Source organism: Bos mutus, chromosome 14 (genome assembly GCF_027580195.1).
Source record: "Bos mutus isolate GX-2022 chromosome 14, NWIPB_WYAK_1.1, whole genome shotgun sequence".
Lineage (NCBI taxonomy): Eukaryota > Metazoa > Chordata > Mammalia > Artiodactyla > Bovidae > Bos > Bos mutus.
In genome coordinates this window covers 24460194-24484909 of record NC_091630.1, presented here as the reverse complement: position 1 = coordinate 24484909, position 24716 = coordinate 24460194, and the positions used below count along the sequence as shown (strand labels likewise).

Here is a 24716-nt window from a genome sequence, read left to right as displayed (position 1 = left end):
ATGATATACAGTACATACATGAATTAATTTTTATTATGAATGGAAACTTTTACCTCCTGACTACCTTCATCCATTTTACCCACCACCCAAACCCCACCTCTGGCAGCCAGTATCTGTTTTCTGTATCTGTGGGTTTTTTTTTTTTTTTTTTGACTCCACAAATAAATAAGAACATACAATATTTGTCTTTCTCTGTCTGACTTATTTCATTAAGAAGAATGTATGGTCCATCCACGATACATCCACTATACACTGGTCTATCCACGACAGAGTAAATGGCAAGATTTTCTCGTTTTAATGGGTGAATAATATTCCACTCAGTTCATATTCCACATTTTCTTTATTCATTATCCATTGATGGACACTTAGACTGCATATCTTGGGTATTATAAATAATGTTGCAATGAATATGAGCATGCACATCTTTTTTTAGTTAGCATTTTTTATTCCTTTAGATAAATACCCAGAAGTTAATTGTTGGATGATATGGTAGTTTTGTTTTTTGTCTCTTTTTTTAAACATAAACGTGCATTTATTCGAGTCCATGCCATCTAATCTACTGAGTAATCAGGACTGGAAAAGGGAAGAATTAAACCTAAACAACAACAACAACACTGAGACATTCACTGCCTGCATTGTGAGTCAGTTCAGAAGAATCTGTGTGCTGGCAAGCCGGTCTCCTCCCTGAGAAGCACACTTCATTCTCTGTTCTCCTCCAGCATCTTCATCTCTCTCAGTTAAGGCCTGGACAGTGTCAGGGCGGTGGCCACACCTATTCTGGAGCTGTGGGCTGGTGGGAGTTGGACCCCAGGCCGTCATTCACCCGAGGGGTCAGGCTCCCCGCTGCCCAGCTCTGCCATCTGCCTCCAGAGCTGCTCTACTGTCTGCAGCAGGGCTGACCACTCCAGCTCCAAGGCCAGGGTCGCCTGTTTTAGCTTGCTTTCGCTACTTAGGAGCTTCTCAGGGGTGGCTCCCAGGCTCTGGATCGTCCCATTGGCCACCTGCAGTTGTTCAGGGTCAAGATTCTGTTTGCATAAGCTGCTGTTGGGCTTCTCTAATTTGTCCGTTCTTTGGTTGTCACTGAGAGAAGAATTGATAAGCTCTTCCTGAAGCCTGAAGCATGTGGTACTCAACTTCATAAGCCTGTAACTTTACAGGAGTTCATCTCAAACACCTAACTGATGGTCTTCAACATCTGCACCAAGCCCAGGTTGGGTAGTATGCTTTTTATAAAGTCAACTATGGTTTCACTGACCTAGAGCCAGACATCCTGGAATGTGAAGTCAAGTGGGCCTTAGAAAGCATCACAACGAACAAAGCTAGTAGAGGTGATGGAATTCCAGTTGAACTATTTCAAATCCTGAAAGATGATGCTGTGAAAGTGCTGCACTCAATATGCCAGCAAACTTGGAAAACTCAGCAGTGGCCACAGGACTGGAAAAGGTCAGTTTTCATTCCAATCCCAAAGAAAGACAATGCCAAAGAATGTTCAAACTACCACACGATTGTACTCATCTCACACGCTAGTAAAGTAATGCTCAAAATTCTCCAAGCCAGGCTTCAGCAATATGTGAACCGTGAACTTCCTGATGTTCAAGCTGGCTTTAGAAAAGGCAGAGGAACCAGAGATCAGATGGCCAACATTCACTGGATCATAGAAAAAGCAAGAGAGTTCCAGAAAAACATCTATTTCTGCTTTATTGACTATGCCAAAGCCTTTGACTGTGTGGATCCCAATCAACTGTGGAAAATTCTTCAAGAGATGGGAATACCAGACCACCTGATCTGCCTCTTGAGAAATTTGTATGCAGGTCAGGAAGCAACAGTTAGAAATGGACATGGAACAACAGACTGGTTCCAAATAGGAAAAAGAGTTCGTCAAGGCTGTATATTGTCACCTTGCTTATTTAACTTATATGCAGAGTACATCATGAGAAATGCTGGACTGGAAGAAACACAAGCTGGAATCAAGATTGCCGGGAGAAATATCAATAACCTCAGATATGCAGATGACACCACCCTTATGGCAGAAAGTGAAGAGGAACTCAAAAGCCTCTTGATGAAAGTGAAAGTGGAGAGTGAAAAAGTTGGCTTAAAGCTCAACATTCAGAAAACTAAGATCATGGCATCCGGTCCCACCACTTCATGGGAAATAGATGGGGAAACAGTGGAAACAGTGTCAGACTTTATTTTTCTGGGCTCTAAAATCACTGCAGATGGTGACTGCAGCCATGAAATTAAAAGATGCTTACTCCTTGGAAGGAAGGTTATGACCAACCGAGATAGCATATTCAAAAGCAGAGACATTACTTTGCCAACAAAGGTTCATCTAGTCAAGGCTATGGTTTTTCCTGTGGTCATGTATGGATGTGATAGTGGGACTGTGAAGAAGGCTGAGTGCCAAAGAATTGATGCTTTTGAACTGTGGTGTTGGAGAAGACTCTTGAGAGTCTCTTGGACTGCAAGGAGATCCAACCAGTCCATTCTGAAGGAGATCAGCCCTGGGATTTCTTTGGAAGGAATGATGCTAAAGCTGAAACTCCAGTACTTTGGCCACCTCATGTGAAGAGTTGACTCATTGGAAAAGACTCTGATGCTGGGAGGAATTGGGGGCAGGAGGAGAAGGGGACGACAGAGGATGAGATGGCTGGATGGCATCACTGACTCGATGGATGTGAGTCTGAGTGAACTCCGGGAGTTGGTGATGGACAGGGAGGCCTGGCGTGCTGCGATCATGGGGTCTCAAAGAGTTGGACACGACTGAGCGAGTGATCTGATCTGATGGTTTCTGGGTTTTCATGCTGCAGAATCAAGGGCTTATGGTATCCCAGCAGACTTAAAGCCACTTTAAATATGACCTCTGATCCCTGAAGAAAGATCATATCAAAGACTCCAGTGACAAAGCCCAGGGGGAACTGCAAGGCAAACACAGTGAGGAACCAGGACACGGCATAGAGGCTGGGGCTGATCTCATGTCCCTCCAGGTGGTTGGATAGGTCCCTGTGGTAATCATGGAACAGCCTTGAGAGTTGGTACATCTGGATCTGTAAAATAACCATATCCATTCAATACTGTTTCCACAGTCCCATGTCAAACATCAGAACCTTAAGCATGTTAAACGCCTCTTATTCACCCATGTAAAGCAGGAGGATGCCTGCTACAAAGCTGAGGCCTTGGCAATAGCCCACTTCTTCATCTAGAAGTGAGCAGGCCTTCAGGATGTTGTAAAGTGACAGCTGCCCTGCTCCTAGCTGAGCAGAGTAGTACTGATGTGTTGGAAATGTTCTCCCGAGGTAGATGAGAATGGTGTGCTGCTGGGAGGTGAGCTGCTTTAAGTGCTCTTTGTAGGAAATCTCCTTGGGCTGCTGTTTGATGAGGAACAGGTGCTTCAGGCGGCATTGCTCCACCAAGAATTTCCAGATTTTGCCCCGGTGGTGTCATGGCACACCTTGGCCAACAGCCAAGTGCATTTTTTCCATGTCAAACTTAGTTTTTGATCTTCCTGGAGTGCATAGCATCCTTTCCCACACTGTAGTCACTTCTTTAAGACAAGGAGTGATTTCTTCATAATCAAGGTTTAGGCACTTGTTCAGCAAATCATTCTCAGAGGCTTGCAGCTTTTGTTTTTCCTTCTCCATCCTGAACAGCAGTATCTGTTGTAGAATGGCTTTTTGCCATAGCTCTAGGAGTTCACAAGATGTCCTTTTCTTTTCCTCTGGGATAGGGCTGAAGGGTCCATCTTCATAAACTGGTTCTAGAGGAGATCGTGGGGAAAGCTCTCCCAGCTCTGAATAATCTTCGTATCTGCTGAGAGAATCACAGGCTTTCGGTGGGGTGGCCACTCGAAGGAAGATCTGCTGCCTCCATGGTCTCTGTGTCTTTATGGAGGTCCTGCTGGGGTCACCCATGTGGTCAGCTTTGGACTCAAAGTTCTTTGATTCATGAGGTGGGCTCTGTGCTCACTGAGTGATACCTCACAAGCTTCCTTTGTGAGACCCCTGGGGACCCCCATGCCAGCTGTGGAGGCTTTCTGGCATTCCATGAGGACATGACTCAGGTGTTGGCGTGCCTTTGGAAGCCCTGCTTGGGTGAGGGCAGGGCTGGCTCTTCCGTGGGTTGGCTCTCCGAGTCACTGGACAGGTCCTCCAAGGAGCTGAGGAGCCTGAAGCAGCTCTTGGAGATGGGCAAAGCCTCCTTTTCACAGCCAGACAGCTCTTTGCTGGTGTTACTGAGTATTCCAGACACAGAGCTGTCCAGACCCAGACTGGCCGAGTGCTCCTGGAGGCCTCTGGCTTTATTATCCCAGGACAAAATACTTTCTAAAGATTCTGTTAAAGACCTCTTCGCTTTATTTTTCAGCATATCCAGCCTAAATCAAGTGGTACTTGATGGTAACTCATTTCCAATATTCTCCACTGCAATCTGTGACATCTTTTTTTATCTCCCCAATATGGACGTGAACTTTTAGCTTCTCTTCATGTAAACATCTCAGGAAAGAAATAACCAATTCATTCTCTCACTGCTCATTCCTTGATCTCAGTTTCTGAACCTCCTCAAAAATAGTTGCTTGCTCCTGGTTAGTTAATGTTGTCAGGTGCTTCTGGAGCTCTAGTTTGGTTTTGGAAGAATTCCTTCCCTCTATCTGCTCACAGAGCTTGTGCAGGCCCTGCAGGGGCAGCCCTCACATAGCTGGACCAGCGCCTTCTCTGTCTGCTGCACTGAGACCACCATGAAGGCCTGCTTCAGGGTCATCATGGTCTTGATAGGTAGGTAGAATAGGAAAAAGGAGTCCAAAATGGCAGTGGCTAAAAGACAAAGAAAAGCAAAGCCCGCGGAAATGAAACAAAAGAAAATCTGAGGACCAGAGTGAGAACCTCAGGTGAAACAAACAGCCCTCCTGGCTAGCCCAGTTTACATAGGGCAGGCTCGGGGGGAGAGAAAAACCATATAAAAAGAGGAGTCAAAATCGAGCCCTGGCTCTTCTTGTGGGTCAGACCGCCCTCACACCTCAAGGATGTATTTTCCTTTGCTTGCCAAATAAAACTGAGCTGTAACCAAGCTGTAACCCTGGTCTGCCATTTCAAATTTTTGCTGCAGCGAGACAGAACTGAGGAAATTACACTCTCCCTTGACAATCTCATCCACCAGAGCTTCATTTGTGCGCTGAAACACATAACAGAGGAAATGAAAGCCTCTACCTCCCTAAGACTCCCGGCAGATAAAACCGAAGTGGGCCACTTATCTAATAACCTGAGAGCAAAAAGATATCTCCTGAAAATTTTTCTCCAACGCTATTTTTTTGGTGTCAGGACTGATGAGGTAAACCTTCTGATTGACCAATTGTGAAGAGCATAGTTCAAGCTTCCTCAATATCTGTCCGCTGCACAATATTGAGTCCACTAATCAGGTGGTTCTGGATGTCACTTTCCTCAAAAGAGTTGAAGAAACTACTACTCTGCAAGCCTGCATCCTGAAACTCTTTTCCGAAGGCCAAGGAGTGGCAGCCAAGGCTTTGAGAAGGACTTGCGCACCGGCTGAGGACCGGCTCGGCATCCCCCAGTGGCTGCAGCGCAGACTGGAACTGATCCGAGAGGAGAAGCCACCACTCACGTGACTGAAGCCCTCCAAGCACTAGTTGATCAGGGCTGGCGGAGACTTCCTGAGCGCCATCACCACGTGACCGCAAAACAGCACCTCGAACTTCTCATGAAGGTGTCATCGAACTCCGTCTGGCAATGCAGCTCCTCCTGGCAGGCCTGCTGGATGGAATTGATCTCAGGCACCTTGGCCACCCAGCTGAACAATGGTGAGATCAAGGGCCAGGTGGGGGCTCATTGTCCTGGGCTCCCGCTTACTCCCACTGCCTGCCCTAGGGGTGGCAGGGAGTCAGGGGCCAGCTTGGGGTGCAGCAGGGCAGGGCATGGCTCCCCTGGCTGCAGCAGCAGACTCCTCCCCACCTGTCACATGGTAAAAGTGAAAGTGAAGTCGCTCAGTCATGTCCAACTCTTTGCAACCCCATGGACTGTAGCCCACCATGCTCCTCCATCCATGGGATTTTCCAGGCAAGAGTGCTGGAGTGGGTTGCTATTTCCTTCTCCAGAGGATCAAACCCATGTCTCCCACATTGTAGGCAGACGCTTTACCATCTGAGCCACCAGGGAAGACCCACCTCACTTGGTAGTTCTGTTTTTGAGGAAACACTATATAGTTTTTACATAGTGGCTATACCAAATTAATATTTCAACCAACATTACACATCCATCTTCTCAGCAACGCATGCTATTTCTTGTCTTTTTCATAATACTTTCAGACATGCATAAAGTGATAATCATTGGAGTTTTGAATTGCATTTCCTTATTTATAAGTAATGTTGAGCACCATTTCATGTACCTGTTGGCCATCTGTGTGTCTTATTTGGGAAAAAAAAAAATCTAGTCAAATTCTCTGCCTGTTTTTTAACTAGATTGTTATTTCTCTATTGAATTCTATATATTTTGAATATTGTTCCAGTATCAAATACTTGGTTTGCAAATATTTTCTCCCATTCAGTTGGTTGCCTTCTCATATCATTGCTGTGGAGAGACTTTTAGTTTGATGTAGTCTCACTTGTTTTTGTTTTTATTGCTTTACATTTGGCATCAAATCCACGAATCATTGTTAAGACTTACGTCAAGGAGCTTGCCACTCTGCTTTCTTCTAGAAGTTTTATGGTTTCAGGTATTATGTTCAAATCTTTAACCCATTTTGAGTTAAATTTTGGGTATGGTATCAGATAGCAGACCGCTGTCATTCTTTTGCATATGTTCCAGATTTCCCAACACCACTGACTGAAAACTGTCCTTTGTCCCTTATATAGTCTTAGCTCATTTAAGCAAATTAATTGACCATATGCAAATGGGCTTATTTCTGGGCTCTCTTCTATTCCATTAATCTATGTCTCTGCTTTTATGCTAATACCATACTGTTTTCATGATTATGGCTTTTGTGATATAGTTTGAAACTAGGTACTGTGTTGTCTCCAGCTTTCTCTTCTTTCTTAAGATCACTATGGCTTTCAGAGTCTTTTGTGGTTCCATATACATTTTAGGATTGTTTGCTCTATTTCTGTGAAAAATTCTACTGGAATTTTGATAGAGATTGCATTGAATCTATAGACTATTTTCAGTAGTATGAACATTTAATAATATTAATTCTTCCAATCTATGAACAAGTAATATATATTCATTTTATTTGTATCTTCTTCAATACCTTTCAGTAACATCATATAATTTCCAGTATATAGGTCTTTCACTTCTTTAGTTAAATTTATTTTTGATGCAATTGTAAATGAGATTATTTTCTTAATTCTTTTCTGATAATGTATTATTGGTATAGAAACACAACAGTTTTTTTTATTTTGTATCTTGCAACTTTCCTAACTGTATTGCAACTTTTGCATTTATAATGTATATAAACTGTCATGTTTTCTGCAACTAGTGACAGTTTTATTTCTTCCTTTCAAACTTGGATTTCTTTTATTCTTTTTCTCACCTAAACGCTGTGGCTGAGACTTCCAATACTATGTTGAATAAAAGTGGTGAGAGGGGGCATTCTTGTCTTGTTGTTGTTCAATCACTTAGTCATGTCCAACTCTTTGCAACCTGATGGACTGCAGCACACCAGGCTTCCCTGTGCTTCACCATCTCCTAGAGTTTGCCCAAACTCATGTCTTTTGACATGAGTTGGGAGTCTGAGTGTCTCTGTCACCCCCTTCTTATCCTGCCCTCAAACTTTCCCAGCATCAGGGTCTTTTCCAATGAGTCGGCTCTTTGAATTAGGTTGTGAAACTATTGGTACTTCAACTTCAGAAACAGTCCTTCCAATGAATATTCAGGACTGATTTCCTTTAGGGTTGATGGGTTTGATCTCCTTGCTGTCCAAAGGACTCTCAAGAGTCTCCTCCAGCACCACAGTTTGAAAGCATCAGTTCTTCGGTGCTCAGCCTTCTTTATGGTTCAACTCTCACATCCATACATGACTACTGGAAAAACCATAGTTTTGACTATACAGATCTTTGTTGGCAAAGTGATGTCTCTGCTTTTTAATGTGCTGTCTAGGTTTGTCATAGCTTTTCTTTCAAAGAGCAAGCGTCTTTTAATTTCATGGCTGCAGTCACCATCGGCAGTGATTTGGAAGCCCAAGAAATTAAAGTCTGTCACTATTTACATTTTTCCCCGTCTATTTGCCATTAAGTGATGGAACTGGATGCCTTGATCTTAGTTTTGTGAATGTTGAGTTTTAAGCCAGGTTTTCACTCACCTTCATCAAGAGGCTCTTTAATTCCTCTTCACTTTCTGCCATTAAGTTGGTGTCATCTGCATATCTGAGGTTACTGATACTTCTCCTGGCAATCTTGATTCCAACTTGTGAGTCATCCAGCCCATCCTTCTGCATGATGTACTCTGCATATAACTTAAATAAGTAGGGTGACAATTGTTCAGCCTTGTCATACTCCTTTCCCAAATTTGAACCAGTCTGTTGTTTCACATCTGGTTTTAACTGTTGCTTCTTGACCTGAGTACAGATTTCCCTGGAGGCAGGTAAGGTGGTCTAGTAGTCCCATCTCTTTAAGAATTTTCCACAGTTTGTTGTTATCCACACAGTCAAAGGCGTTAGCATAGTCAGTGAAGCAGAAGCAGTGTTTTTCTGAAATTCCCTTGCATTTTCTATGATCCAGGGGATGTTGGCAATTTGATCTCTGGTTTCTCTGCCTTTTCTAAATCCAGTTTGTACTTCTGGAAGTTCTTAGTTCACATACTATTGAAGCCTAGCTTGAAGCATTTTGAGCATTACCTCACTAGCAGATGAAATCAGTGCAATTGTTGCCTAAGTGATTTCTTTGAAAGGCTGAACATTCTTTGGCATTGCCCTTCTTTGTGATTGGAATGAAAATTGACCTTTTCTAGTCCTGTGGCCACTACTGAATTTTCCAAATTCTGACCCGAAAGTTTTTAGCTTTACACAATTGAGTATGATATTAGATGTGGGCATGTCCTGTATGACTTTTTATTATGTTGAGGTATGTTCCCTCTATATTCACTTTGTTAAGAGTCATTATTATAAAAAGATGTTCAATTTTGTCAGATGTTTTTTCTGCATCTATGGAGATCATATGATTTTAATCCTTCTTTTTTGTTAATGTGGTGCATCCTGTTGATTGATTTGCAGATGTTGAATCACCCTTCTATCCCTGGAGAAAACCCACTTGATCGTGATGTATGAGCCGTTTAATTTATTGTTGATAAATTAACAAATTTATTTAATTAAATGTAAATTTAACCAAACAAATACATAGTTTGCTAATAGTTTCTTGATGACTTTTTCATCCATATTCATCAGTAATATTGACCTATAATTTTCTTTTCTTGGAGTGTCCTTGTCTAATTTTGGTATCAAGGGTAATGCTAACCTCAAAAAATGAGATTTGAAGTACTCCCTCTTAAAATTTTTGGAACAGTTTGAGACGATTGTTGTTAATTGTCTTTAAATGTTTTATAGAACTCACCTGTGAAGCCATTTGGTCTTGAACTTTTGTTTGTTGGAAGTTTTTGGTTACTGATTGAATCTCTTTACTAGTAATCAGTCTATCCATGTTTTCTATTTCTTAATGATTCAGTCCTGGTAGATTGTATGTTTCTAAGAATTTATCCATTTCTTCTTGGTTGTCCAACTTGTTGATATGTAATAGTTCATAGGAGTCTTTTAACGATCCTTTGTATTTCTCTGGTACAGTAACATCTCTTCTTTTATTTCTAACTTTATATATTTTAGTTCTTTCTTTTTTTTCTTGGTGAGTTGCTAAAGATTTGTCAATTTTGCTTACTTTTTTAAAATATTAGCTGAATTTCACCTTTTGTTTTGCCTTTTTAGTCTTTATTTCATTTATTTCTGCTCTGATCTTTGTTATTTCCTTCGTTCTAATAATTTTGGAATTAGTTATTCTTGTTCTAATTCCTTGAAGTGTAAAGTTAGGTTGTGTCCTTTTTCTTAATCTTGATATAGACATTAATCACTATAAATTTTCCTCTTAGAACTGCATTTGTTTCTTTGCATAAGCTTTGGTATATTTTATTTTCATATTCTTAAGGTATTTTTAAATTTCTCTTTAGATTTTTTTTTCATTGACCCATTGATTGTTGAGTATCATTATTTAATCTCCATATGTTTGTAAATTTTCTTCTTTTTTTTTTTTGTAATTGATTTCTAGTTGTATACCATGTGGTCTAAAGGATGCTTGATATAATTTCAAACTTCTTAAATTTATTAAGATATTTTGTGGTATAACATATGATCTCTTCTCTAGAATTCTTCATATACATTTGAGAAGAATGTGTATTGTTTCTTTTGGATGAAATGTTCTGCATGTTTTTTAAAATCCATTCAGTCTTAAACACATTAAGTTCAATTTTATTGATCCTCTTTCTGCATTATCTATTGATGATAGTATTAAAGTCCCCTAATATTATGATATTACTATCTTTTATCCCCTTTAGATCTATTAATATAGTTGCTTTATAATTTAGGTGCTTTTATGTTGGATGCATAAATATTTTAAAATGTTATATCCTCTTGTTGGATTGACCTCTTTATCATTATATAATGACCTTCTTTGTTTCTTCTATAAGCTTTGTCTTAAACTCTATTGCCTGATGAAAGTACAAGCATACCTCATTTTACTGTATGTCACAGATTTTTTTTTTTAACAAATTGAAGGTTTGTGGCAATAGGGCATCAAAGAAGTGCCATTATTTCACATTATTCCAACAGCATTTCTCACTTCATGTCTCTGTATCACATTTTGGTAATTCTCAAAACATTTCAAACTTTTATTATTGTATTTTTTATGGTAATCTGTGAGCAGTGGTCTTTGGTGTGACTGTTACAAAAAGATTATGAATAGCTGAAGGTTCAGATGATGATTAGGATTTTAGCAATAAAGTATTTTAAAATTAAGGTATGTACATTGCTTAAATATAAGGCTATATGTTATATATATTGCAAACTTTATAGACTATGTATAGTGGGAACATAACCTTTAATATGCACTAGGAAGCCAAAAATTTTGTGACTCACTTTATTGAGATAATCATTTTGCTATAGTAGTCTGGAATCAAACCCACAATATCTCCAAGGTATGCTTGTATAGCTACTTCAACTTTTAAAATTCCATTTGCATGCTACATCTTTTTACTGTTCCTTCACTTATACTCTATGTGTGCATCCTTTGATCTGAAACAAGTCTCTTTTAGGCAGCATATAGATAGGCCTTGTTATTTTATCCATTTGGCCACTCTCTCTTATAATTGGAGGATTTAGTGCATTTACATTCAAAGTATGTACATATATACTTATAGCCATTTTGTTAATTGATCTTCAGGTATTTTGTCATTTCTTTGTTCCTTTCTCCTTTTGCTCTCTTTGTGATTTGAAAATGTTCCCTAGTGGTATGCTTAGATTTCTTTTTAATCTCTTGTGTATCTTCTATAGGTTTATGCGTTGTGGTTACCATGAGGTTTACATAAAACAATTTATATCTATAATAATCTATTTTAAACTTTTTATTTTTTATTGGACTATGACAGTTAACAATGTGAGTTTCAGGTGGACAGCAAAGGGACTCAGCCATACATATACATGTATCCATTCTCTTCCAAACTCCTGTAACATTGAGCAGAGTTCCATGTACTATACATAAGGTCTTTGTTGGTTATCCACTTTAAATAAAACACTGCCCTATTTTTGAGTTTCTGAATCCTTTTTTCTGCATCCTCTAGTCTGTTATTGCACCCCTTTGCTGTATTTTCAGTTCAATCACTGTATTCTTCAGCTTTATTTGTACTTTATTTTTCTTTCTCCTTGCAAAATTTATTTATGCAATCTTCTCTGAGCTCAGTGAGCATCTTTATGATCATTATTTTGAAGCCTATCAGGTAAATCTTTTATCTCTATTTTATTAAGTTCTTTTCCTGAGGTTTCATAATTTTTTTATTTGAAACACATTCCTCTGTTGCTTCATTTTCCTTGATTCTCTGTATGGGTTATGCATTTTTATGCATTAGATGAAACAGTCACCACCTCTAATCTTGAAGGAGTGCTCTCCTATAGGAAATGAATATTATCATTCAACTCTGCCCTAGCTCTTTGGTCTCTCAAATTTTTGTGATTTTTCCAAGCAGCCTATTTTACTTTTAGTGGCTCCCAGTTAATTGAGGTATGCCCAATCCTGTCAGTGTCCAAAAGGAAGGATCTTAGTCAACAGCTAGATTCAGGCTTATTAGAAGCCAGGTCCTTGTGCAGCAACTTTTAAAGTATAAAAATAGATTTCTTTAAGGGAAGACTTTTGTTATTGTTGTTTGGTCACTAAGTAATATCTGACTCTTTTGAGACCCTATGAACTGTAGCCCAGCAATTCCTCTGTCCATGGAATTTTCCAGGCAAGGATACTGGAGTAGGTTGCTATATCCTTCTTCAGGGTGTCTTCCCAAACCAGGGATCAAAGCAGTGGCTCCTGCTGTGTCTCCAGCAGTGCAGGTGGATTCTTTACCACTGAGCCATGGGGGAAGCTCCAAGAGAAGACTGGGATATGGACATTTGTCTTCTCTCTCTGTGCTGAGACTGGGGGTGATAACCAGTTAAGAAATCTTTCTTACTTTGTCATTGTCCCACTAAACCCATAAACATAAGCACAGCAGGCAACTAAAGCCAGGCTTTCAAGGGACTATCTTCTGGGTGGCAGACGCAAAAGTTGGGACACCAGGATTATATACAAGCTCCTTTCTTAAAGACACAGATGACCTGAGTTGGGCAGAAGGGGAGTTCTAATATGATGCCTGCCATCTTCCCCACTCTCTGAGGAAGGGAGGTTATAATCAGCCCTTGGACATGTGTCTACTTAGAAGCCTGCCCTTCACACCGCAGTTATAAAAATAAGCTAATAGGCCTCTTTTGCAGAATGACTGGACACCTTAATCTATTGCCTCTCTGCTTTACCTTGTAGGTGGTAGCGGGCTCAGAAATTTCTCCACTTATTAGAGTCCTGTCGGACCTGAAAGCCTAACCCCACTGGTCACCAGAGCCAGGTGATCTAGAGGTGTCCTCTGGGTGGCAGAGGTTAAAATTGAGATGCCAGATAAGTGTACAAGCTGCTTTCCAGGAGGTATCGGCAACCCGAAGTGAGGCAGAAGGAACACACAAAGATGGCACCCCTGGCCTCTATTTTTGGAGAATATTTCCATAGGTCACTAGATGTATGTTAAAATACATCTTCAGGCTGATGCTTAGATATAAGCAAATAGACTTTCATAGAAAGTAGAAAGTCTAGGTGCTTTGACTATCTGTGTTGGGGTCTGGGATGGGTGAATCTATGCACAGGAGCCCTTTAAGAACTGCTTTCAGTTCTCAGTAGCCTTGTGGTTCTCTTGACCCAAGCACCACTGACTTTCAAAACTAGAATTTAGGGGGGCTCATCTCTTGGGTGCAGGTCTTAAAAGTTAGGGTGCCAGATGTGGGGCTCAAAACTTTTGTTCATCAGGAGAAGCACAGGGTTTTGAGTCTCCTCCTGATTGCAGACTGCTGTACCAGGGCTGTGATTTATGGCTAGACTGTGTCTCAGTCTCTGCTACTCACTTCAATATGGGTTTTTTCTCATTTGCTCAATTTATAGGAGTCATACAGCTGGCTCTGGGTTTTTTCTTTTTATTTTTTATTAGAGTATAGTTGATTTACAGTGTGTTGTGTTAGTTTCAGGTGTACAGCAAAGTGATTCAGTTATAAATATACATACATCCATTTTTTTCAGATTCTTTTCACATTTAGGTTATTACAGAATATTGAGCAGATATTCCCTATGCTATATAGTACGTCCTTGTTAGTGACCTATTTTTTTAAGACTATGTGTATTTTTATTAAACCACCAATATCATTTTGAATATTTCTCAAAACAATTCTTATTACTATTTTATATAATTATTATTTGTATATTTCCTCCCCTTTCTCATCAATTTTTATTTTTTTATTTTTATTTTTGTTGGAATATAGTTGATTAACAATGTTGTGTTAGTTTCAGATGTAGAGAAATGAATTCAGGCATACATATACATGTATCCTTTCTAAAATTCTTTTCTCATTTAGTTTATTACAGAGTATTAAGCAGAGTTCCCTGTGCTATACCATAGGTCCTTGTTGGTTATCTACTTTAATTATAGCAGTATGTACATGTCAATCTCAAACTCCTAAATTATCCCTAACCCCCACCCTTTCCCCCGGTAGCCGTAAGTTTGTTTTGTAAGTCTATGGGTCTGCTTCTGTCTTGTAAATAAGTTCACTTGTATCATTTTTTTAAGATTCTGCATATAAATGATACCATATAACATTTGTCTTTCTCTGTGTGACTTAACATCACTTAGTATGATAGTCTCCAGGTCCAGCCATATTGCTGCAAATGGCCTTACTGCATTCTTTTTTATGGTTGAGTAACATTCTGTTGTATATATGTACCATGTCTTTATCCATTCATCTGTCAAAGGACCTTTAGGTTGCTCCCATGTGTTGGCTATTGTAAACTGTGCTGCAGTAAGCATCGTAGTGCATGTATCCTTTCAAACAATGTTTTTATCTTGATATATGCCCAGTAGTGGGATTGTTGGATCAAATGTTAGCTCTATTTTTAGTTCTTTAAGGAACCCATACTGTTCTCCAACTTACATTCCCACCAACAGTGTAGGACAGGTCTCTTTTCTTCACACTCTCTCCAGGATTTACTGTTTGTAGATTTTTTGATAATGGCCATTCTGACTGCTATGAGGTGATACATTATTATAGTTTTGATTTGAACTTCTTTAATTGGTAATGTTGAGCATATTTTCACGTGCCTCCTGGCTATATGTATGTCTTCTTTGGAGAAATGTCTATTTAGGTCTTCTGCCCATTTTTTGATTAAAAAATTTTTTTATTGAGCTTCATGAACTGTATCTAAACTTTGGAGATTAATCCTTTGTTAGTCACATTGTTTGCAAATATTTTCTCCCATTCTGTAAGTTGTCTTTTTGTTTTGTTTATGGTTTCCTTTGCTGGGCAAAAACTCTTGAGTTTAATTAGGTCCCATTTGTCTGTTTTTGTTTTTATTTCCATTACTCTAGGACACAGCTGAAAAAGATATTGTTATTTATGTCAACAAGTGTACTATGTTTTCTTCTAGAAATTTTATAGTATCCCATCTTATATTTATGTCTTTAATCCAGTTTGAGTTTGTGTATGGTGTTAAAGAATGTTCTAATGTCATTCTTTTTTATGTATCTATCTAGTTTTCCCAGCACAACTTACTGAAGAGGTTGTCCTTTCTCCATTTTATAGTCTTGCCTCCTTTGTCATAGATTGACCACAGGTGCATGGGCTTATTTCTGGGTTTTCTATACTCTTCCACTGATCTATATTTCTGCTTCTGTGTTAGTACCATACTGTTTTAATGACGACAACTTTGCAGTATGATCTGAAGTCAGGGAAGCTGATTCCTCCAGCTCCAACTTTTTTTCTCAAGATTCTTTTGGCTATTTGAGTTCTTTTGTGTATCTCTTCAAGAAAATCAGAGATACCAAAGGAACATTTCATGCAAAGATGGGTTTGATAAAGGACAGAAATGGTATGGACCTAACAGAAGCAGAAGATATTAAGAAGAGATGGCAAGAATACACAGAAAAACTGTACAAAAAAGATCTTCACGACCCAGATAATCACGATGGTGTGATCACTGACCTAGAGCCAGACATCCTGGAATGTAAAGTCAAGTGGGCCTTAGAAAGCATCACTACAAACAAAGCTAGTGGAGGTGATGGAATTCCAGTTGAGCTATTTCAAATCCTGAAAGATGATGCTGTGAAAGTGCTGCACTCAATATGCCAGCAAATTTGGAAAACTCAGCAGTGGCCACAGGACTGGAAAAGGTCAGTTTTCATTCCAATCCCAAAGAAAGGCAATGCCAAAGAATGCTCAAACTACCGCACAATTGCACTCATCTCACACGCTAATAAAGTAATGCTCAAAATTCTCCAAGCCAGGCTTCAGCAATATGTGAACCGTGAACTTCCTGCTGTTCAAGCTGGTTTTAGAAAAGGCAGAGGAACCAGAGATCAAATTGCCAACATCAACTGGATCATAGAAAAAGCAAGAGAGTTCCAGAAAAACATCTATTTCTGCTTTATTGACTATGCCAAAGCCTTTGACTGTGTGGATCCCAATAAACTGTGGAAAATTCTGAAAGAGATGGGACTACCAGACCACCTGATCTGCCTCTTGAGAAATTTGTATGCAGGTCAGGAAGCAACAGTTAGAACTGGATGTGGAACAACAGACTGGTTCCAAATAGGAAAAGGAGTTCATCAAGGGTGTATACTGTCACCCTGTTTATTTAACTTATATGCAGAGTACATCATGAGAAACGCTGGACTGGAAGAAACACAAACTGGAATCAAGATTGCCGGGAGAAATATCAATAACTTCAGATATGCAGATGACACCACCCTTATGGCAGAAAGTGAAGAGGAACTAAAAAGCCTCTTGATGAAAGTGAAAGTGGAGAGTGAAAAAGTTGGCTTAAAGCTCAACATTCAGAAAACGAAGATCATGGCATCTGGTCCCACCACTTCATGGGAAATAGATGGGGAAACAGTGGAAACAGTGTCAGACTTTATTTTTTTAGGCTCCAAAATCACTACAGATGGTGACTGCAGCCATGAAATTAAAAGACACTTACTCCTTGGAAGGAAAGTTATGACCAACCTAGATAGCATATTCAAAAGCAGAGACATTACTTTGCCAACAAAGGTTCGTCTAGTCAAGGCTATGGTTTTTCCTGTGGTCATGTATGGATGTGAGAGTTGGACTGTGAAGAAGGCTGAGCGCCAAAGAATTGATGCTTTTGAACTGTGGTGTTGGAGAAGACTCTTGAGAGTCCCTTGGACTGCAAGGAGATCCAGCCAGTCCATTCTGAAGGAGATCAGCCCTGGAATTTCTTTGGAAGGAATGATGCTGAAGCTGAAACTCCAGTACTTTGGCCACCTCATGCGAAGAGTTGACTCATTGGAAAAGACTGTGATGCTGGGAAGGACTGGGGCAGGAGGAGAAGGGGACGACAGAGGATGAGATGGCTGGATGGCATCACTGACTTGATGGACGTGAGTCTGGGTGAACTCCGGGAGTTTGTGATGGACAGGGAGGCCTGGCGTGCTGTGATTCCTGGGGTCACAAAGAGTCAGACACGACTGAGCGACTGATCTGATCTGATCTGATCTGTGTCTCCATAAATACTTTAAAATTTTTAGTTCTATTTCTGTGAAAAATGCCATTGGTGATTTGCTAGGGATTGCATTGAATCTGTAGATTGCCTTGGGTTGTATATTCATTTTGACAATATTGATTCTTTCAATCCAAGAACATGGTACATCTCTCCATCTGTCTGTGTCATCAGCATCTATGGTTTTTGAAGTACAGATCTTTTGCCTCCTTAGGTAGGTTTATCCCTAGGCATTTTATTCTTTTTGATGCAATGATAAATGAGGTTTTTTTTCCCAGAGAAAAAATTTCCAAATATAACTACAGATTTGGTGTGTTATAGATTTCAAATGTAACTATAGATTTCATGGAAGGAGGTGAGTTCAGGGTCCTTCTGTGTTGCCATCTTGAACCAGAACTCTCAAGACTCAAATTATTGAACTGACTAGCCTAGTAGAAAATAAAATTGAAACATTTTTAGTTATTTAAGGATAACTAAAAAAATGAAAATGTATTTGAAAGGATTTTTGAAAAATAGAGCAGAATAGTTAACCTTAGGAACCTATCCCATCCCCCAGTCAGAAACAGTAAAGAAGGAAGAAAAGTTGATTTAAAGTAACCAAAATAGAATTTTACATTATCCAGATTTTAAAAGTTAGTATTACATTTCAACTTTACTTCTTAAAAGCTAACTTTTCTTTTTTTTTTTTTTTTTTTTTTTTTATTTTTAAACTTTACATATTTGTATTAGTTTTGCCAAATATCAAAATGAATCCACCACAGGTATACATGTGTTCCCCATCCCGAACCCTCCTCCCTCCTCCCTCCCCATACCATCCCTCTGGGCCGTCCTAGTGCACCAGCCCCAAGCATCCAGCATCGTGCATCAAACCTGGACTGGCAACTCGTTTCCTACATGATATTTTACATGTTACATTGCCATTCTCCCAAATCTTCCCACCCTCTCCCTCTCCCACAGAGTCCATAAGACTGTTCTATGCATCAGTGTCTCTTTTGCTGTCTCGTACACCGGGTTATTGTTACCCTCTTTCTAAATTCCATATATATGCGTTAGTATACTGTATTTATGTTTTTCCTTCTGGCTTACTTCACTCTGTATAATAGGCTCCAGTTTCATCCACCTCATTAGAACTGATTCAAATGTATTCTTTTTAATGGCTGAGTAATACTCCATTGTGTATATGTACCACTGCTTTCTTATCCATTCATCTGCTGATGGACATCTAGGTTGCTTCCATGTCCTGGCTATTATAAACAGTGCTGTGATGAACATTGGGGTACACGTGTCTCTTTCCCTTCTGGTTTCCTCAGTGTGTATGCCCAGCAGTGGGATTGCTGGATCATAAGGCAGTTCTAATTCCAGTTTTTTAAGGAATCTCCACACTGTTCTCCATAGTGGCTGTACTAGTTTGCATTCCCACCAACAGTGTAAGAGGGTTCCCTTTCCTCCACACCCTCTCCAACATTTATTATTTGTAGACTTTTGGATCGCAGCTATTCTGACTGGTGTGAAATGGTACCTCATAGTGGTCTTGATTTGCATTTCTCTGATAATGAGTGATGTTGAGCATCTTTTCATGTGTTTGTTAGCCATCTGTATGTCTTCTTTGGAGAAATGTCTATTTAGTTCTTTGGCCCATTTTTTGATTGGGTCATTTATTTTTCTGGAGTTGAGCTGGAGGAGTTGCTTGTATATTTTTGAGATTAGTTGTTTGTCAGTTGCTTCATTTGCTATTATTTTCTCCCCATTCTGAAGGCTGTCTTTTCACCTTGCTGATAGTTTCCTGTGATGTGCAGAAGCTTTTAAGGTTAATTAGGTCCCATTTGTTTATTTTTGCTTTTATTTCCGATATTCTGGGAGGTGGGTCATAGAGGATCCTGCTGTGATGTATGTCAGAGAGTGTTTTGCCTATGTTCTCCTCTAGGAGTTTTATAGTTTCTGGTCTTACGTTTAGATCTTTAATCCATTTTGAGTTTATTTTTGTGTATGGTGTTAGAAAGTGGTCCAGTTTCATTCTTTTACAAGTGGTTGACCAGATTTCCCAGCACCACTTGTTAAAGAGATTGTCTTTAATCCATTGTATATTCTTGCCTCCTTTGTCAAAGATAAGGTGTCCATAGGTGCGTGGATTTTTCTCTTGATCAATATTTCTGTCTTTGTGCCAGTACCATACTGTCTTGATAACTATTTTATTCCATTGATCAATATTTCTGTGTTTTGTGCCAGTACCATACTGTCTTGATAACTGTGGCTTTGTAGTAGAGCCTGAAGTCAGGTAGGTTGATCCCTCCAGTTCCATTCTTCTTTCTCAAGATTGCTTTGGCTATTCGAGGTTTTTTGTATTTCCATACAAATTGTGAAATTATTTGTTCTAGCTCTGTGAAGAATACTGTTGGTAGCTTGATAGGGATTGCGTTGAATCTATAAATTGCTTTGGGTAGTATACTCATTTTCACTATATTGATTCTTCCAATCCATGAACATGGTACATTTCTGCATCTATTAGTGTCCTCTTTGATTTCTTTCACCAGTGTTTTATAGTTTTCTATATATAGGTCTTTAGTTTCTTTAGGTAGATAAATTCCTAAGTATTTTATTCTTTCCATTGCAATGGTGAATGGAATTGTTTCCTTAATTTTTCTTTCTGTTTTCTCATTATTAGTGTATAGGAATGCAAGGGATTTCTGTGTGTTGATTTTATATACTGCAACTTTACTATAGTCATTGATTATTTCTAGTAATTTTCTGGTGGAGTCTTTAGGGTTTTCTATGTAGAGGATCATGTCATCTGCAAATAGTGAGAGTTTTACTTCTTCTTTTCCAATTTGGATTCCTTTTATTTCTTTTTCTGCTCTGATTGCTGTGGCCAAAACTTGCAAAACTATGTTGAATAGTAATGGTGAAAGTGGGCACCCTTGTCTTGTTCCTGACTTTAGAGGAAATGCTTTCAATTTTTCACCATTGAGGATAATGTTTGCTGTGGGTTTGTCATATATAGCTTTTATTATGTTGAGGTATGTTCCTTCTATTCCTGCTTTCTGGAGAGTTTTTATCATAAATGGATGCTGAATTTTGTCAAAGGCTTTCTCTGCATCTATTGAGATAATCATATGGTTTTTATTTTTCAATTTGTTAATGTGGTGTATTACATTGATTTGCGGATATTGAAGAATCCTTGCATCCCTGGGATAAAGCCCACTTGATCATGGTGTATGATCTTTTTAATGTGTTGTTGGATTCTGATTGCTAGAATTTTGTTAAGGATTTTTGCATCTATGTTCATCAGTGATATTGGCCTGTAGTTTTCTTTTTTTGTGGCATCTTTGTCAGGTTTTGGTATTAGGGTGATGGTGGCCTCATAGAATGAGTTTGGAAGTTTACCTTCCTCTGCAATTTTCTGGAAGAGTTTGAGCAGGATAGGTGTTAGCTCTTCTCTAAATTTTTGGTAGAATTCAGCTGTGAAGCCGTCTGGACTGGGGCTTTTGTTTGCTGGAAGATTTTTGATTACAGTTTCAATTTCCATGCTTGTGATGGGTCTGTTAAGATTTTCTATTTCTTCCTGGTCCAGTTTTGGAAAGTTGTACTTTTCTAAGAACTTGTCCATTTCTTCCACGTTGTCCATTTTATTGGCATATAATTGTTGATAGTAGTCTCTTATGATCCTTTGTATTTCTGTGTTGTCTGTTGTGATCTCTCCATTTTCGTTTCTAATTTTGTTGATTTGATTTTTCTCCCTTTGTTTCTTGATGAGTCTGGCTAATGGTTTGTCAATTTTATTTATCCTTTCAAAGAACCAGCTTTTGGTTTTGTTGATTTTTGCTATGGTCTCTTTTGTTTCTTTTGCATTTATTTCTGCTCTAATTTTTAAGATTTCTTTCCTTCTACTAACCCTGGGGTTCTTCATTTCTTCCTTTTCTAGTTGCTTTAGGTGTAGAGTTAGGTTATTTATTTGACTTTTTCTTGTTTCTTGAGGTGTGCCTGTATTGCTATGAACTTTCCCCTTAGGACTGCTTTTACTGTGTCCCACAGGTTTTGGGTTGTTGTGTTTTTTCATTTTCATTCGTTTCTATGCAAATTTTGATTTCTTTTTTTGATTTCTTCTGTGATTTGTTGGTTATTCAGCAGTGTGTTGTTCAGCCTCCATATGTTGGAATTTTTAATAGTTTTTCTCCTGTAATTGAGATCTAATCTTACTGCATTGTGGTCAGAAAAAATGCTTGGAATGATTTCTATTTTTTTGAATTTACCAAGGCTAGCTTTATGGCCCAGGATGTGATCTATCCTGGAGAAGGTTCCATGTGCGCTTGAGAAAAAGGTGAAATTCATTGTTTTGGGATGAAATGTCCTATAGATATCAATTAGGTCTAACTGGTCTATTGTATCGTTTAAAGTTTGTGTTTCCTTGTTAATTTTCTGTTTAGTTGATCTATCCATAGGTGTAAGTGGGGTATTAAAGTCTCCCACTATTATTGTGTTATTGTTAATTTCTCCTTTCATACTTGTTAGCATTTGTCTTACGTGCTGTGGTGCTCCCGTGTTGGGTGCATATATATTTATAATTGTTATATCTTCTTCTTGGATTGATCCTTTGATCATTATGTAGTGACCTTCTTTGTCTCTTTTTTTCACAGCCTTTGTTTTAAAGTCTATTTTATCTGATATGAGTATTGCTACTCCTGCTTTCTTTTGGTCCCTATTTGCATGGAAAATCTTTTTCCAGCCCTTCACTTTCAGTCTGTATGTGTCCCCTGTTTTGAGGTGGGTCTCTTGTAGACAACATATGTAGGGTCTTGTTTTTGTATCCATTCAGCCAGTCTTTGTCTTTTGGTTGGGGCATTCAACCCATTTACGTTTAAGGTAATTACTGATAAGTATGATCCGTTGCCATTTACTTTATTGTTTTGGGTTGAGTTTATACACCCGTTTTTGTGTTTCCTGTCTAGAGAATATCCTTTAGTATTTGTTGGAGAGCTGGTTTGGTGGTGCAGAATTCTCTCAGCTTTTGCTTGTCTGAAAAGCTTTTGATTTCTCCTTCATACTTGAATGAGATCCTTGCTGGGTACAATAATCTGGGCTGTAGGTTATTTTCTTTCATCATTTTAAGTATGTCTTGCCATTCCCTCCTGGCTTGAAGAGTTTCTATTGAAAGATCAGCTGTTATCCTTATGGGAATTCCCTTGTGTGTTATTTGTTGTTTTTCCCTTGCTGCTTTTAATATTTGTTCTTTGTGTTTGATCTTTGTTAATTTGATTAATATGGGTCTTGGGGTGTTTCACTTTGGGTTTATCCTGTTTGGGACTCTCTGGGTTTCTTGGACTTGGGTGATTATTTCCTTCCCCATTTTAGGAAGTTTTCCACTATTATCTCCTCAAGTATTTTCTCATGGTCTTTCTTTTTGTTTTCTTCTTCTGGAACCCCTATGATTCAATGTTGTAGCGTTAAATATTGTCCTGGAGGTCTCTGAGATTGTCCTCATTTCTTTTAATTCGTTTTTCTTTTATCCTCTCTGATTCATTTATTTCTACCATTCTATCTTCTAATTCACTAATCCTGTCTTCTGCCTCTGTTATTCTACTATTTGTTGCCTCCAGAGTGTTTTTAATTTCACTTATTGCATTATTCATTATATATTGACTCTTTTTATTTCTTCTAGGTCCTTGTTAAACCTTTCTTGCATCTTCTCAATCCTTGTCTCCAGGCTATTTATCTGTGATTCCATTTTAGTTTCAAGATTTTGGATCAATTTCACTATCATTATTCGAAATTCTTTATCAGGTAGATTCCCTATCTCTTCCTCTTTGGTTTTGGTTTGGTGGGCATTTATCCTGTTCCTTTATCTGCTGAGTATTCCTCTGTCTCTTCATCTTGTTTAAATTGCTGAGTTTGGGGTGTCCTTTCTGTATTCTGGCAGTTTGTGGAGTTCTCTTTATTGTGGCGTTTCCCTCACTGTGTGGGGTTTGTACAGGTGGCTTGTCAAGGTTTCCTGGTTAGGGAAGCTTGTGTCGGTGTTCTGGTGGGTGGAGCTGTATTTCTTCTCTCTCCTTTCGAAGAGTTGGGTTGCTTTTCTGGGTGCCTGATGTCCTCTGCCGGCATTCAGAAGTTGTTTTGTGGAATTTACTCGACGTTTAAATGCTCTTTTGATGAATTTGTGGGGGAGAAAGTGTTCTCCCCGTCCTACTCCTCCGCCATCTTGTCTCCTCCCAAAAGCTAACTTTTCATCAAAGATTATTAATGATATGTTTCTTTCACTGTATTTTATACATAAACATCTTTTTTGATAAAGTTGTTTCAGATGATTAGTTTACATCCCAATTTAAAATAATTCAAAGAAAAAATACTCTTATGGGATAAATGTGTCTTGTTATTCCTAAAATAGCTATTTTCAGCAATAAGTTGGTCAAAGAACACTTAGTTTAAAGCTTCATTAAAGACATGAAAATTTATATGTTAATTTTTCATTCTGACATCAATATGAATTTGATCATTAACATCACTGCTATATCTGAAATCTCTAGAAAGATTTTCTCTTTTATATAAAGAACCTTAGATTTTTGTTGTTTCTTGGTGATCTAGTATTAATTGACTTCTCTATAATTGGTTAGCTTGCTTTGAATTGGTTAAATGTTCCCTGTAATACTGATCTTTTTAAGCTTAATATGAAATATAAGAGATCAAGCTTTTGCCAAGAAGATATCCTTCCATTCTCTTCCAGTCTTTATGTACCATAAAGACTATAGCACTTACATTCTACATTTTGAGTCCCTCTACCTGGAGTCAGTCTTTAAGAAAGATTCCCTCCACTTACAAGATCACGCATGCATTTGAGAAAGCTAAACCTTTTGTCAAATATTATCATTAATGAAGTATAAATACACATTCAGTAAGGCAAGACACCAATCATCCAAATAAGTGAGATAACTCACACAGCGTGCTTTCTTGTTGTTGTTTGCAGTATTATAGCTGTTTTCTAAAAATGTTCCATCTCATTCAATACAAAACAAAGAAAATCAATGTTTACCAAAAACCCCTCTGTCAAAGAATAATTAGTTTATTGGTGCTCTATTCCACCTGCTTTCTAAAAGGTTTCTGTGTGGCAGAGATTGAAAAACTAAAAGTTGCTTTTCAAACTCCCTTGCAGCAAGGGTTCTAGATACCAGACAGGGTTCACAAATGAGATTCACTCATGCAAGATTCAGAAGATGAAAGAGGGGCAGAGGCCAGTGATTTGCTTCAGTGCTATTTTCTGTGGAAAGCCACAGCCGAGACATTGGGTCTAAGTTGGTACTCTAGTGCCCAGTTGCTGCCATAGAGATGCCCAGCAGCAGCTGTAAAGATACTTTGGTGGCCTTGTGATTCTTCTCCCTTGATTAGGGCAGAAGGAGCAGCTCCC

General features: G+C 38.8%; 1 pseudogene; it reads right to left on the bottom strand.

Moving 5' to 3' along the window:
• Positions 1–815: 815 nt before the first annotated feature.
• LOC102268421 (TBC1 domain family member 1-like) lies at positions 816–6790 on the bottom strand (annotated as a pseudogene).
• Positions 6791–24716: the final 17926 nt, after the last annotated feature.